This window comes from Camelus bactrianus, chromosome 13 (assembly GCF_048773025.1).
Source record: "Camelus bactrianus isolate YW-2024 breed Bactrian camel chromosome 13, ASM4877302v1, whole genome shotgun sequence".
Taxonomy (NCBI): Eukaryota; Metazoa; Chordata; class Mammalia; order Artiodactyla; family Camelidae; genus Camelus; species Camelus bactrianus.
In genome coordinates, this window is record NC_133551.1 from 56,991,125 (window position 1) to 57,004,093 (window position 12,969).

Below are 12,969 nucleotides of genomic sequence, written 5' to 3' on the forward strand. Positions count from 1 at the left end.
TGTACATCTTGAGCCTTGGTTTCTTTTGACTGTTGGGGCCAGAAAAAGACTGGGGAAGAAGGAGTTTGAAAAACTTTGATTTCATATTTCTATTTTACAGGTGAGGGAACTGAGTCTTAAGCAACTTGCCAGGCGTCCCCAGATGATAGGCGATGCTAGCAAACTCCTCAGCATCCTCAGACTTGATGTCACGAAATCCGACTGTGGGAGGGGCCCACTACAGGAAGGCTGCCTGAAAGTGTAGTATTTAAGCTGAATGAGTATTTCCTATTTTGCAATTTTGCTTTAATAAATTTTATTTTAATTTATTAAAATTTTATTTTAATATTGGGAAAAAATGTAACCCAAAGGTCAGGTTTAGTCTCGTGTCCCCTGAGATTTAAGTATGGTTGACTCAACACCCCTCCCCTAATACACATGGAGTAGAAGCCCCAGCCCCCCAGAGCGCTTCAGATCTCATGGTCACCTGAAAGGGACACCCTTCTCAACTTCCACACAAAACTCTCTCCCAGGCAGCCCCAAATATGGGAGGCTTATTGAAAGAGGAGATACTTATTTGAAAGGGTCTACTTGGACTTTAGACTTGACCTTTCAGTGCGCTGCTCTTTTAACATTCTAGCTCTTGAAAGCCCCTCCATGCCTATCTTTCCCCTTCACCGGAATAATCCTTGGCTTCAGGTCATAGTGCTGGCTTCTCTCTCCTTCACTCCTCTCCCCCTTCACCCTTACCTCCTGGAGACCCACCCCATCCCACCTCTACCCCAGGACTCTGTTCTTCTCTCCATTAAGTGAAGTATTCCTGCTGTTTCCTTCCCCATCAAACTCCATGCAGGCCCTACTCTGCCTAACAGCCCATTCTGCCACTCTGCCGAAAAAGGGCCTCCCTCTCTGTAAATACTCCTTACCCTCCTTCGGAGGCCCTTGTTATTTTAGCAAGAAAAAACTTTTGGCCTCTGTATTGATAAAGTCTCTCTATTGCAAGTGATTGATGTTAGTTCAAGCAAAAAAGGAATTGACTGTTTCAAGTGGCTGGAAAGGATATAAGCTAGTGATTAAAGAAAGAACTATAGGAACCAGGGCAGCCACTGGGGTGGAATTAAGGATTCAACCTCACTGAGACTGTTGCTCTGTTCCTCTCTCATCCCCTATTAGCTCCTCTGGGCAGGGAACATGGCTGCAGCTGCTTAGAAATCCCAGGAAGGGAGAGTTGCTTTCTCCCAGTCTCAGTGTACCTATCTCTGGGAAGAGCAGTGATTGACCCTTTTTAGACCACATCCACATTCCTTGGGCCAATTACCACTGTCGGGGAGATGGGAGACTAATTGATCAGGCTGAGCCGTAAGCCTACCCTTGAGGTGCCAGCACAGCCAAGTGATTGACAGCATCACAAGAAAATAATGGGTAAAAATGGAGAAAAAAACATTCTAGGAGCAGGGGCAGCTTAGGCAAAGATTGCGTATGCCTGGGAGGAAAAGAAGCTTGAAAAAAAAAAGGGAGGGGTAGAGAGTGGAAGGGGCCAGTGTGACAACTCTATTTCACAGCAATGAGGAGCCTTGGACAGTCTGACCAAGAGTCAGGCCACTGAGTTCTAGTTCAGGCTTTGTCCCTGTCTCAGTCAATAAGATCTGCCGGCCAGTCTTGTGCAGGACACTGGGGATTCAGCAGTGAACCTGACAGACAAGGGCCTTGACCCTCATGGATCTCACATGGCCTAGCAATGAGGCTTCACTTAGGCAGGTCCCTTCCCTCTGGGCCCATTTCCTCACTAGCTCGGAAAAAAAAAAAAAAAAGCACCAGCTGATCTCCATGGACCTTGCCAGGCCCCAAAGTCTAAAGCCTTCCTGTTCTTCCTTTCTCTCTTCTCATCTCCCTCACTTCCTTTCTCCAGTCTTTCAAACCCTCCTTTCCTTTAACAAAAAGATTTAACGCCATCTCCCAGATGCTAGGTTAACGAGGGATACAAAGATTCCAGACAAACACCCTGCCAGTGGGCCAGACCCTGGGGCTAGATAGCTCTAAAATATCATGCGCAAGGGGAAAGGTCATTCCAGGTGGAGGGAACACTGTGAGCAAAGGACTAGAGGCAGAAAAGTGAACAAATTCAATTAATTCAGTTCAATCAACATTCACCAACACCTCCCTGGGCCTTGCTGGATGCTTTATCTGACAGAGCTCAGAATTCAAGGGAGCCAGGGATGAGTTAATAGAAAAGAAGTTGGATCATGGAGGCCTTGAATTTGAACTTTGTTCTGTAGGTGAACGGGAGCATGACAGGAACTAACCTGGGTCACTTCACTCTATTTATCCTGTTCTCTGTTGCTTCTTCCTCTTTCCCCTTGGAAAAGTCACTGGCCTAAACTCCAGTCCAGGATTTGAGTCCTGACTGCCATTTACTAGCTGTGCAACTTTGGGCTAGTTACTTAGCCTCTCTGAGTCTCTATTTCCAAATCTGTAAAATGGGGCTAATGACACCTAATGGAAGCTTTCAGTAAAGTCATGCAGGTATAGCACTGGCGGGAATCTTGGGCACAGAGATTGCTGCTGCTCCTACCTTTGGTTGGCTTCAAGGGGCAGCAGAGAGCTAGCCAGCGATGTCCCCAGGGGCTGGGTAATGCCCAGCCTTGGAGAGGGTTGGGGAATCTCTCTTGCTTCCCTCTGCCAACTTCCTAGCAATTCTGCTCAGGAGATGAGGAACTTGGTGGGGGGTGGACATTTTCAGGGGAATCCCAAATGGGAAAGGCAGAGTTGCCTCCCTCACCCTAGAGGGTAAAGCTGTCCCCAGACCCCAAAGCAGGACCCCCACATCCCAGCCTCATTCCCTGGGCCTGAGGAATGGGGAGAGACCCAGGGAAGGGAGCATACTCAATTCACTGCCTTTCCTGACTTCTCTCTCAGACACCTTATTAGCCAGCCTCCCTTAAAGACCCTCTTTTAGAAGGAGGGGGCGAGGTACAGATGGACCCCCCCAGGTTACCATGGAGATGGTAGGGAAAGGATTGCTATATCACCATGACAACAACTGACGTCAGCACTACCCTTTCCCATCGCTTGATATGAGAGGGGGCAGCCACCCCAACCATAAGCAAATCCTCCACAAAGCCTCCTCCCTTTACTGAGCCAATCAACCAAGGGGTCGACAGGCTTAATATAGCACAGGAGTTAAAAGCACAGACTCTGATGTCAGTCAAACCTTGGTTCAAATCCTCTTTCTACATCATCTTAGATGTTTGAATTTGAGCAAGTCCCTTAACCCTGGAAATCTAGTATGTACAATGGGGATAGTGAGCTACATGCCTCTGAGGGTTAATGTGAAGATTGCAGGGAATCATGCATGTAACAGGCATTGAGCCAGCTCACGGGAAGTGCACACCTATGTTAGTGACTCTCTAGAATCCTGGGGACCTGTCAGGGCATTGTGGCTTTTCAGATATAGACTCACAGCCCATAGAAGGCCCCCAGGACTCCAAAGAACTGGGCCCTGAGTTTGAGCATCTCAGAATTTGGGGGTCTGAAGATGAAAGCCATAGAGTGGAATTTCCAGAGTCCAAGGAAACCCCAGATGCCACTTTCCCTGAAACCCCATCACATCCGGACCCTGACCCAACTTTCTCTTTCTCCCCCCCTGCCTCCTCCTAGGCCTTCTTTAGTAGTGCTTCTGCCTCTTGGGACTCCATCTGCTTCTCCAGGAAAAAGGATGGATGAGGGCCATGGGAAAGACATCAGGCAACCTGACACCAGGTAGATCAGTAGGTTGGACCCCAAGGGGATATGGGGGTCCCAGCTCCCACTGGCCTCTCCCCACTTGCCCTTGGAGTAAGAACACTGGAATCATTCTCATCCGCTCTCTCTTCCCCAACCCTCAGTCCACGTCACCACAATCTATTCTGCTCCAGTTCCACTGCCACCACCCTGAATCAGGCCCCTATCACTACTAATTTGAGTGACTCCAGCAGCCCTCTAACCAGTCTTGTGCTTCCTTCCCTGCTTGATTCCTCCAGCCCAGAATTATTTTATAAAGACCACAAAGCTAGCCATGTCATTCTCCTATTTAAATCTCATCAACGGCTTCTTTACATCATTTGTCCAACCATGTAGACACCACTGAGTTCTCCCCACCTTTCAGCATACTGTTCCTTCTGCCTGGAATAGCCCCCTCCCATCCCACTTACCCCTCAGATCTCCACCAATTGTCACTCCTCAAAAAAGTCTCCCCTACCCACCTGTCCTTCCCCTCCCATAGCACCTGCTTGTCCCACTGTGTACTTATCTCTTCCTTGATCCCTGATGAATGCCCATCTACCTCATTAAACTGTGGACTCATTGAGGGCAGAGGTTGTGTCATATTCATCATGACATCCCTGGGGCCTAGAATGGAAGGGCTTAGGAATTTGTAGAATGTCTGCAGATTAGACTAGCTGGTGAATGACTGCTCGATCAGTCCACAAAGGAGAGGCTGAGTGCTGTGAGGAGAAGGAACAGCAGACCCAGTGGGGGGCTGGGGTGGGGGTGAGGTGGGGGTTGGAATGGCATCCCTAAGGAACCGACACTGGAACTGAAACCAGAAGCAGTTACCCAGACAAGGACATGGAGGCAGGATATAGCCCTAGCCCTGGGCTATGTGCCACAGGTGAAGGTGATGCTAAAGACACTGTGAAGAGGGCCATGTTCATGTCTTGGAAAGACCACCCTAGTTGCTCTGTGAGAACAGATCACATAAGAGATCAAGGGTAACAGCAGGAAGATCATTCAGGAGGCTGCTGCAGCCTCCCAGGTGAAAGATTATGGGGCCTTGGACCAGGTGTTAGCAGTGGAGATGGAGAGGCAATTGGATTTCAGACACATGCTAGAGAGGGTGAGGTTTTGTAGCTGCTTGAATATAAAAAAGGAGAGACAGGGAAGAGTCTAGAACCAAGCCCAGATTTCCAGTTCAGGCAACCGAGAATATGGCCAAGCTGCAGAACATGGGAGGAAGGGCAGGTGTGAGGCACGTTTGCTGTGAGGTGAGGCATCCAGGGGGAGGGGTCCAGGAAACAAGTGTCGACAGGGAAAAGAGGTCTGGGCTGAAACGGAGAAGTGAGTCTAACACAGGTGGACATCGAAGGTGTGGGAACCAGTGAGATTTCCTGGGAAAAACTGTAGCCTGCCCAAGAACACCCATGATTAGGCAGTGAACAAAGGATGAGAAACTTTCCACGTGGCAGCAACCAGTAAGATAGCAAAACAACAGTAACAAAAAAAAATCAAGAGTGCAGTGTCCAGAAAAACAAGGGCACAAGAATATTTCAAATAGGAAGGAGCATTTGTGTCAAAGTCAGCCACTGCTAAGGGGTCAAGTCAGATAAAGACTCAAGCATCCCTAGATTTAGCAACAAGGAGGTCAGTGGTGACCCTGACAAGCTGATCCTGTGGAATGGTGGTGGGGGAGGAAGCCATCTGCAGGGGTTGGGGGAGGAAGTGGAAACAGCGTGTGTACACAACTCTTTCAAGAATGTTGGCTGTGAAGGGGGAGCTGGAGAAGGAGCTGGAGTCGAAGGAAGGCTTTCTTCTTTTTCAAAGATAGGAAAGACTAAAGGCTGTTTGTTTGCTGCTGGGAAGGAGCCATCAGGGATGGAGAGGTTGGAGATAGGGAAAGGAGGAAGGGTGAAAGGAGGAAGATTCCCCAAGGAGGGAAAAGAGGAGGTTAAATCCCCAAATATGGCCACACACTTTGGTGGCGGGGCAAGTCAGAGCCTGTACCAGGCTCTGGGGGCTCAGAACAGCTGCCCACTCTCCCCAGCAGCCAGTGTGAGTCATTGGGGTGGGGGGAATAGCCCACACTGGCTGTGTGGGAAAGGGAGTGAGGCCAGCATATTCCTCAGGATCCCAAGGGGGGTGGGGGAGCAGGGCCCAGCCTGGGCTCTGAGCCCTGAACCCCATGCTCTGAGCAAGACAAGGGCACAGAGAGGTTGTCTCACTCTTCGTAGGGGCAGGCAGAGTAATAGGAAGCCTGGGGTTTACTTTTGGCTCTTCTTTGCGTATCTTGGAACCTCATTTTCCCTTTCTGCAAGGTGTGGCTTTTTTTTTTTTTTTTTTTGGTGGGGGTGGGGAGAATGTCATACATGTCTGGGACCCCTTTTAGATTGTTTCTGAGGCAGGAAGCCCCATAAAAAGACCGGCAGGACCCCCAAGCAGGGCCGCTACTCTCCTGCCAGCACCATCCGGTTCCCTGACCCAGAAGCTCTATCTCACTTTTTGCCTCTGAAACGCCTTACTTACCCCCTAAAATGCTATTGGTTCCCTGAGCTCACTTCTGATTGGTTATTTCCTTCACTCCCAATTGGTTATTACTCTCACTTCTGATTGGTCCACTTTCCTAACTTTTGATTGGTCCATTTGTAGTACTTCATTTGCATGGAGCTCACTCCTGATTGGTTACTTCTCTCACTCCTGATTGGTCTATTTCTACAAAGCTTATTCCTAGTTGGTCAACCTCTGTTATACTTTATTTGCATATGATGTTGCAAAGTGTAAAACTGGCAGCCTATAAAGGCCTGTGTAAACCTACAGACAGGGTCCAGAGCTTGGAGTGTTAACTTTCCTAAGCTCGTCAGCATAAAAAACCAGAGTTCTCCAACTACGAGTGCTTCTTGATCTGTCACCCAGTTACAGTTGGCTGTCATAACTGAGCTGTAACACATTTTTCTGCAACATTTTCAGAAGTGTATGTGTGTTTGGAACTGTGTAGACAGTTTAGGGTGTCCAGGAGCCCCAATAAACTTACCCCTGGTCTCTGGATAGGAACACTGAACTAGAGTTGGCTGAGGAGCCCTTCTGCCTCTGATATTTAAGCGTGCCCTGGAGCAAGGGAAAGGCGCTTGTAAGGGATGTGGTAGGCAGGGGAGTAGGGGTCCTAAGCCCAGGAGCAGCAAGGCCTTTGGAAGTGTGGGCTCTTGGCGAGCACACCATTAGGGTTGTGAGCAGAGATTGGAGGCCCCTGGGTGGAATAAGGAAGGGTTTATTCTACCCTCAGCTGACCTTCCTGCCTGGGGCCCCCACTTGCTGCCTCTGCTTGTGTTCTGCCTTCTGTTATTGATCCTGGGGGAAGTACGGTAAGGTCTCGGGATCCTCAAAACACTGGTGACCAGCGCCTTCCCACTGAAGCGGCTGGTGAAGACCGACCACGAACTAGACCTCGCCCAAGGGTCTGGCGCTGCCCCACCCCCACCCCTCTGCCAGCTGACTCCTCCTGCTAAAAAAAGCGGGGCCCGAGGGGACTATGGGCTTTCAGGCCTCCCCCTCCACGCCTGGGCAGTTATTAAAGAGGTCGAAGCCGGGCCAGGCCTACTGGACACCATGCTATTCACTGAAACTGTCCACTTCGTGGTGAATTTTCTACTGTCCTGGTGAGGGGACCTGGGGGAGGGCGCCGGCGGGATGAAGAGCCCAGGTCTAGCAGCTCAGAGGGGAGGAGAAGCCCAGATTCTTGGGAGGGCCCCGACAGAGGCCTCCAATTCCTCTCCCCGTCCCTCTAAGTCGGCCAAGAGTGATCCCGGGCCTCGCCCCTCTGCGTCTGACCCCAGGCGGCCGCCTCCTCCCCGCCCGTCGTGCCTCTGGGGGTGACTGCTGCCCGGTCTCCCTGGCAAGAGCCCCCGGGCCACGCCCCCACACCGCCTGGACCGGGAACTGTGTTTCTGCGACTGTCGGGGCCCAGCCTTGCCGGCGCCCGGCGCCCGCCGAGTGGGCGATTATTGGCTGAGCCCGCAGTACCACCGCCCACCGGGCGGTGCCTGGCGCTGGCCTGCGCACAACCTGCTGCTGCTGCCAGGGACCACCGGGCTGACGGACTTGCCCTCCGCACGAGGGCCCAGCTGCTACGGCGCGCGCCCGCGCCTCACGTGAGCGCGCGGGGCGGGGCAAAGGCCTTGGAAAGAGAGGGGCGAGGCCTATGGCAGGGGGCGAGGTCTGTGGGAAGGTGCGGATCCCCAGAGCCGAGGACTGGTCAGGGGTTGGATAGGCTGGGCTTGACGGTGCCTGGGAGCGGGAGGAGGGGACGGAACTGACTGGGAAGGGCGGGGCCTGAAGCGGCTGAGCACGGAAGGAGGCGGGGCTAGGCGGCGTGGGAGTAGACGCAGAGGGAACTGGGAGCCTTACTCCCATCCTGTCGGCCTAACTTTCCCTCCCTCCAGGTGAAAGCACCGGTGGCAGAATATTAACTAACAATACCTGGGCAAGAGGAAGAGACATCTAGTTCCCCTGCGCCTGTGAGGGGCGGGGCGAAGAGGGCTCTACCTCGGAGGGGCGGGCCTAGAGGCGGGGCCTAACGGAGGAATGGGGCGGGGAGAGAAGGGCAGGGGCTGAGCACGAGGTCCGTCCGCCCTGACTTCCAAGGTCGAGGACTAGGAGGGGTTGAGCAGTGAGAGGCCCCGCGGGCCTACGTGTGAGTTTCTTCGGGTTATTCATTCCCACCATTCTCAAACCACCACATTTTTTTTAATTGACAGATTCGACTATATTAAAATTTCTGTTCATCAAAAGATACCCAAAGAAGTAAAATAGAGTTCCAAAGAGGGCACCTCAAGAGTAATGCCAGCGTTGTGCCCAGTACAAGGAGTGTGGGAACCAGAATAGGTTATGCCCTCGGGCACCAACTGGGTCAGTGCCAGGAAAGGGGTGACCCCAGCCCCAGGCCTGGTGACCAAGCTAAATGACCTAAGGGAAAGGGTCTGCCTAAGAGGCACTGTCCTGACCATCATCCTGTGATCATCCTGTGTGTGTCTGTGTGAGCTTCACATTTTGGGACATCTCTGAATGTCTTCTGCATCACCTCTGAGCATGGCTCTGTTTCTCTGTGTCTGTCTATCCCTGGTCTCTGTATCTATTTATTTATTAAACAAATACTTATCAAATACTTTAGTGGGTTGTGCCAGGTTTGTACTCTAAGTCACTGACTTTACATTGCTGAAAGAAACAGTTGAAGTCTCTGTCCTCATGGAGCTTACATTCTGGTTGGGGAGACAATAAAGAGAGGTCCAAGATAAACAGGGTGCTGTGTTTGGGAAGAACAAGGTGGGCCAGGTGCTATTTTATATGGAGTGGGCAGGGACTTCGTCTTACTCACAGATCTAAAACAGTGCCTGACTCATAACTGGGGCTTACTAAAGATTGCATGAATGCATGGCCAGGAGTTCCTGGCTGAGGAGGTAACTCTCAATCAAGACTTAAAAGGATGAGAGGTCAGCCACTCCAGACCCTGAGAAGAGTGTTGTGTGTGGAGGGAACAGCATATGTCTAATGGTGGCCCTTTGCCTCTGGATGTCTCTCCTGGAGTATCCCTTTGGCCATGTCTCTGTTCCTGTCTATTGTCTCTGTGATTTTGGGAGCTGTAGGCTGGTTTAAACAGGGCCTCTCCAGGGTCTCTGGAAGTGAGGTCACTTCTGAGCTGAGTCATTCCACTGACCCACTCTGACCCAACCAGCCTGGTCTGGCCATTCCCCTGGAAGCAACCCCTCCCCACAGTGGCCTCAGTCCCACGATCTCTGGCTCCTTCCCAGGATAGCATCCTGCGGCCCGGAAGGAAGTCCTTCGTCCTGTGTAACCACAGTCCCTGCTGGGGCAACCGCAGCCCTTTCCTCTCATTCAGCCTCATGTGCAGAGGGGAGGAGATGGAATGTCTCTGAGGCAGCAGATCCTGCCTGGACAGAGAACCCAAGTAAGGACCTGAAAGAGTGGAGGTGACCACCCCTCTGCAGCCCCAGGGAGGTGAACCTCAGAGGGGCAGAGACGATCACTCATGTTAGAAGCCTCTGCCACATCCATTATTTCATTTAATCCTTCAGCATCCCATTTTATAGATAGACACTCAGGCAGATCCAGAGAGGAAAACGTGTCAGAACTGGGACCAGAACTCAGGTCTCTCGATAACATAGTAATAATTATAACAGGTAATATTTATTGCATGTTTCATCTCAGCCAGGTACTATGCTAAAATTTTGCTGCCTCATCACAACCCTATGATGTATCATTGTTATTCCCATTATCCTCAGATAAGGGGATAGGCTCAGAGCCATTAAATGACTCGCCCGAGAACACCCAGCGACTTCACAGCTGAGCTGCACATGAGCCCAGGCAGTGTGGCATGCCCAGCTCCACACCCTGTGCCCTGGGTTTCAGAGGAGTGTCACCAACGTCTGTTTTTCCAGGGATTTGGGGAAGCAGGCCTCAGGTTCATTGCATGATGGTCCTGAGGCCGACTTGTGCCAAGCCAGGATGAGCAGGAAGATGGCCTGGGAGCACTGCACAGTCCCATGTCCCCTCTCTGTGGGTGAAGATTGTCCACCTTTGCCCTCTCTCCTGGGGTCTCTGTGTTTCTGCCCTTCACTGCGCAAATAAAGCTGCTTTCACCGATTTCTGGCTCTCCCTACTTCAGGGGGTGATTGAGGTCTCTATTCTCCCCAGTCACACACACTTAGACTGAACCCACAGGGCTGGGAGGGCCTCCACAGCCACCCCTGACCATCCCATTGCACCCACAAACCCCCATGGGGTAGACTGGATGAACCCCACTTGCTCCGGCTCCCCAGGCTCTCACAGTGCCGTAGAAAGGTAAAGACGTCCACCAGCTCAGTAAAGTGCCACAGGAGGGGGACACTGGGACACAATCAGTCTTCTGGAAGGTCAGGAAAGCCCTTAGGAGAAGTTCCTTGAGCTGAATCTTGACAGGTGGGTAGGCCCTTGGTAGACATACACGGGGAGTAGCAATCCAAGCAGAGTTGGCAGCATGGAGAAAGATTTGGTGGTTTGCAGGCTGAAGTGGTCTGGGCACCCCACTGAGGGAATCATGAGACTGGTGGCCAGGTGGGCTCTGCCTAAAATGAGGCCAGCTGGGCCTGGAGCTTCAAAGACCTTGAAGGCCAGAACAAGGGGTTAGGTTCTCCAAGAGGAAGCAGGGAGCCATGGACAGGTTTAAAGCAAGGGAGGGACATGGCCCCATCATGGCATCTCCTGGCCTAAAGCCCTCCGGGGGTCTCGGAATCCGCTCTGGTGAGCAAGTGGTCTCTGGCCCTCAACTAGGTCCAAGGCCCTGGGCACCTGTCCCTGTGTTCCCGTGTTCCCCCTACACACTCTCGCAGGTCCTAATTGGGATGGAGGCCCACTCTGAGGAGTGATCCCACGCAAACCTCCCTGCAGAGGTCCGGCAGAGGGAGCTGATAGCTAGAGGAAGGAGTCTTTGGGCCACTACCCAGACTCATCCACTCAGTGGTCCACAGCAGCTCCTTCCCCCACCCCTTAAGACCCACTTATGACCCATCCTCTGCCTTTTTTTAGGGGTCTCAGTCACATAAACAGTTAACTGCATGACAGCCACCCCAGCTCCCCACACCCAGCGGACCCCTAGAGCTGTCTCCGTTCCTCCTCTAGCCCCACTCTCCATCCACATGGAACTTCATTCCCACCTCTGGTGCTCTCCACATTCTGAATGTCTGCACTTCATCTCCCCCTCTGCCCTCTGCCCTTGCCTGGTTCAGGCCACTTACCCCATTGTCTGGACCGGTCCTATCGACTCTTTCCTGGTTTATCTTACCTCCAACTCTGTCCTTTCTAATCCGTGTCCTGAGCCTGTTTTGTTTCTCTATGTTTTGTAGATCCCTGTGGGACATCCAGGGTGATCTCCAAGGGCAGCCGGAGTTTTGGAGAGATCTGGGCTGGAGACAGAGATTTCTTCATGGTCAGCTTATAGACGCTTTTGTAGATACACGTAGAAAAGGATGGAGGAGAGACAGACAGGCAGACACACACACACAGATCTTCTCTTTTTCTCTCCAGCTCAGATTTCATTCCAGACCCACAGATCCTGATGACATCCCAAAGACACCTCAAGTCAACCTGTCCAAAGTTGACCTCTCTGTTTCCATGGAGACCCGCTGCTCCTCCTCTTTGCCCCTCCTTTCACCCATTTGCCCAAGCCATACCCTCGGGCCCCATCCTTGGTCCTTCCTCCTCATTTCCAACATCCTTAGTCCTTTGCTAAGACCTGTCACTTCTGCCCCCTGAGCCCCTCCTTTACTTCTGTGTCTTCCTCCACCTTCTGGAGCATTTGACATGGCGGATCACTCATTCCTTCTGGAAGCCATCTCCTCCCTCAGCCTTCAGGATTCCCCTGCTCCCAGTTCTCTTCCTTTCTCTCTGCCCATCAGCTAAATCCCCCTGCTGGGTCCCCGTCCAGAGTCTAAATGTCAGAGTGCCCCCGGTGCTGTCTTCTTGAGCTGTTCCTCTCAGTGGATCCCATCCAGTCCTGTGGCTTCCAATTTGAGACACCTCCAAGTTCTCCTCTGAAGTCCAGGCTCATAGATCCATTAACTGCCAGCCTGATGTCCCCACGAGGACTCTCACAGGCACCTAAAACTTCAACTTCAAGGGCACATTCACAATCCCCGGCACTGGGAATAGTCCCTAGCTCAAGACATGTTGGTGTTGGCTGACTCTCCCTCACTCTTTAGCAGAAGTCCCCATCATCCTTGCCTGGACTATTTCAACAGGCCATCTTGTTTCTCTGCTGCGTAGCAGGGAAGAGGGACAATCCAGTCAGAGGGACAGCCTGTGTAAGTGCAGGAAGGAGAACGGGGTTATGGCTTGGCGGAAAGCCCAGAGTGTGCTATGGGGATCAGACAGTGGAAACCTCACATGTAAGGCACAGACTGTCCTGAGGACAGTAGGGAGTCATGGGAAGAGTTAAAGCCAGGGGAATATGTTTGATGCTACATTTCTTTCACTCTTTCATTCATTCCTTCACTCATTTACTCCCCCAGTTAACAGGTATGTATTGAGCACCCTCTGTTGAAAGTGACCCAGACACAGGAGAATGGCTGGACTTGAGCAGAGAGACAGTGAGAAGCTGATGAAACAGCCTAGGTCCAGGTGAGAAGGGCAGATTGGGAGGGGGAGACAAGGGGATGATGAGCCAAGGTGGGTGGCCTGGTGATGCAGCCCAGG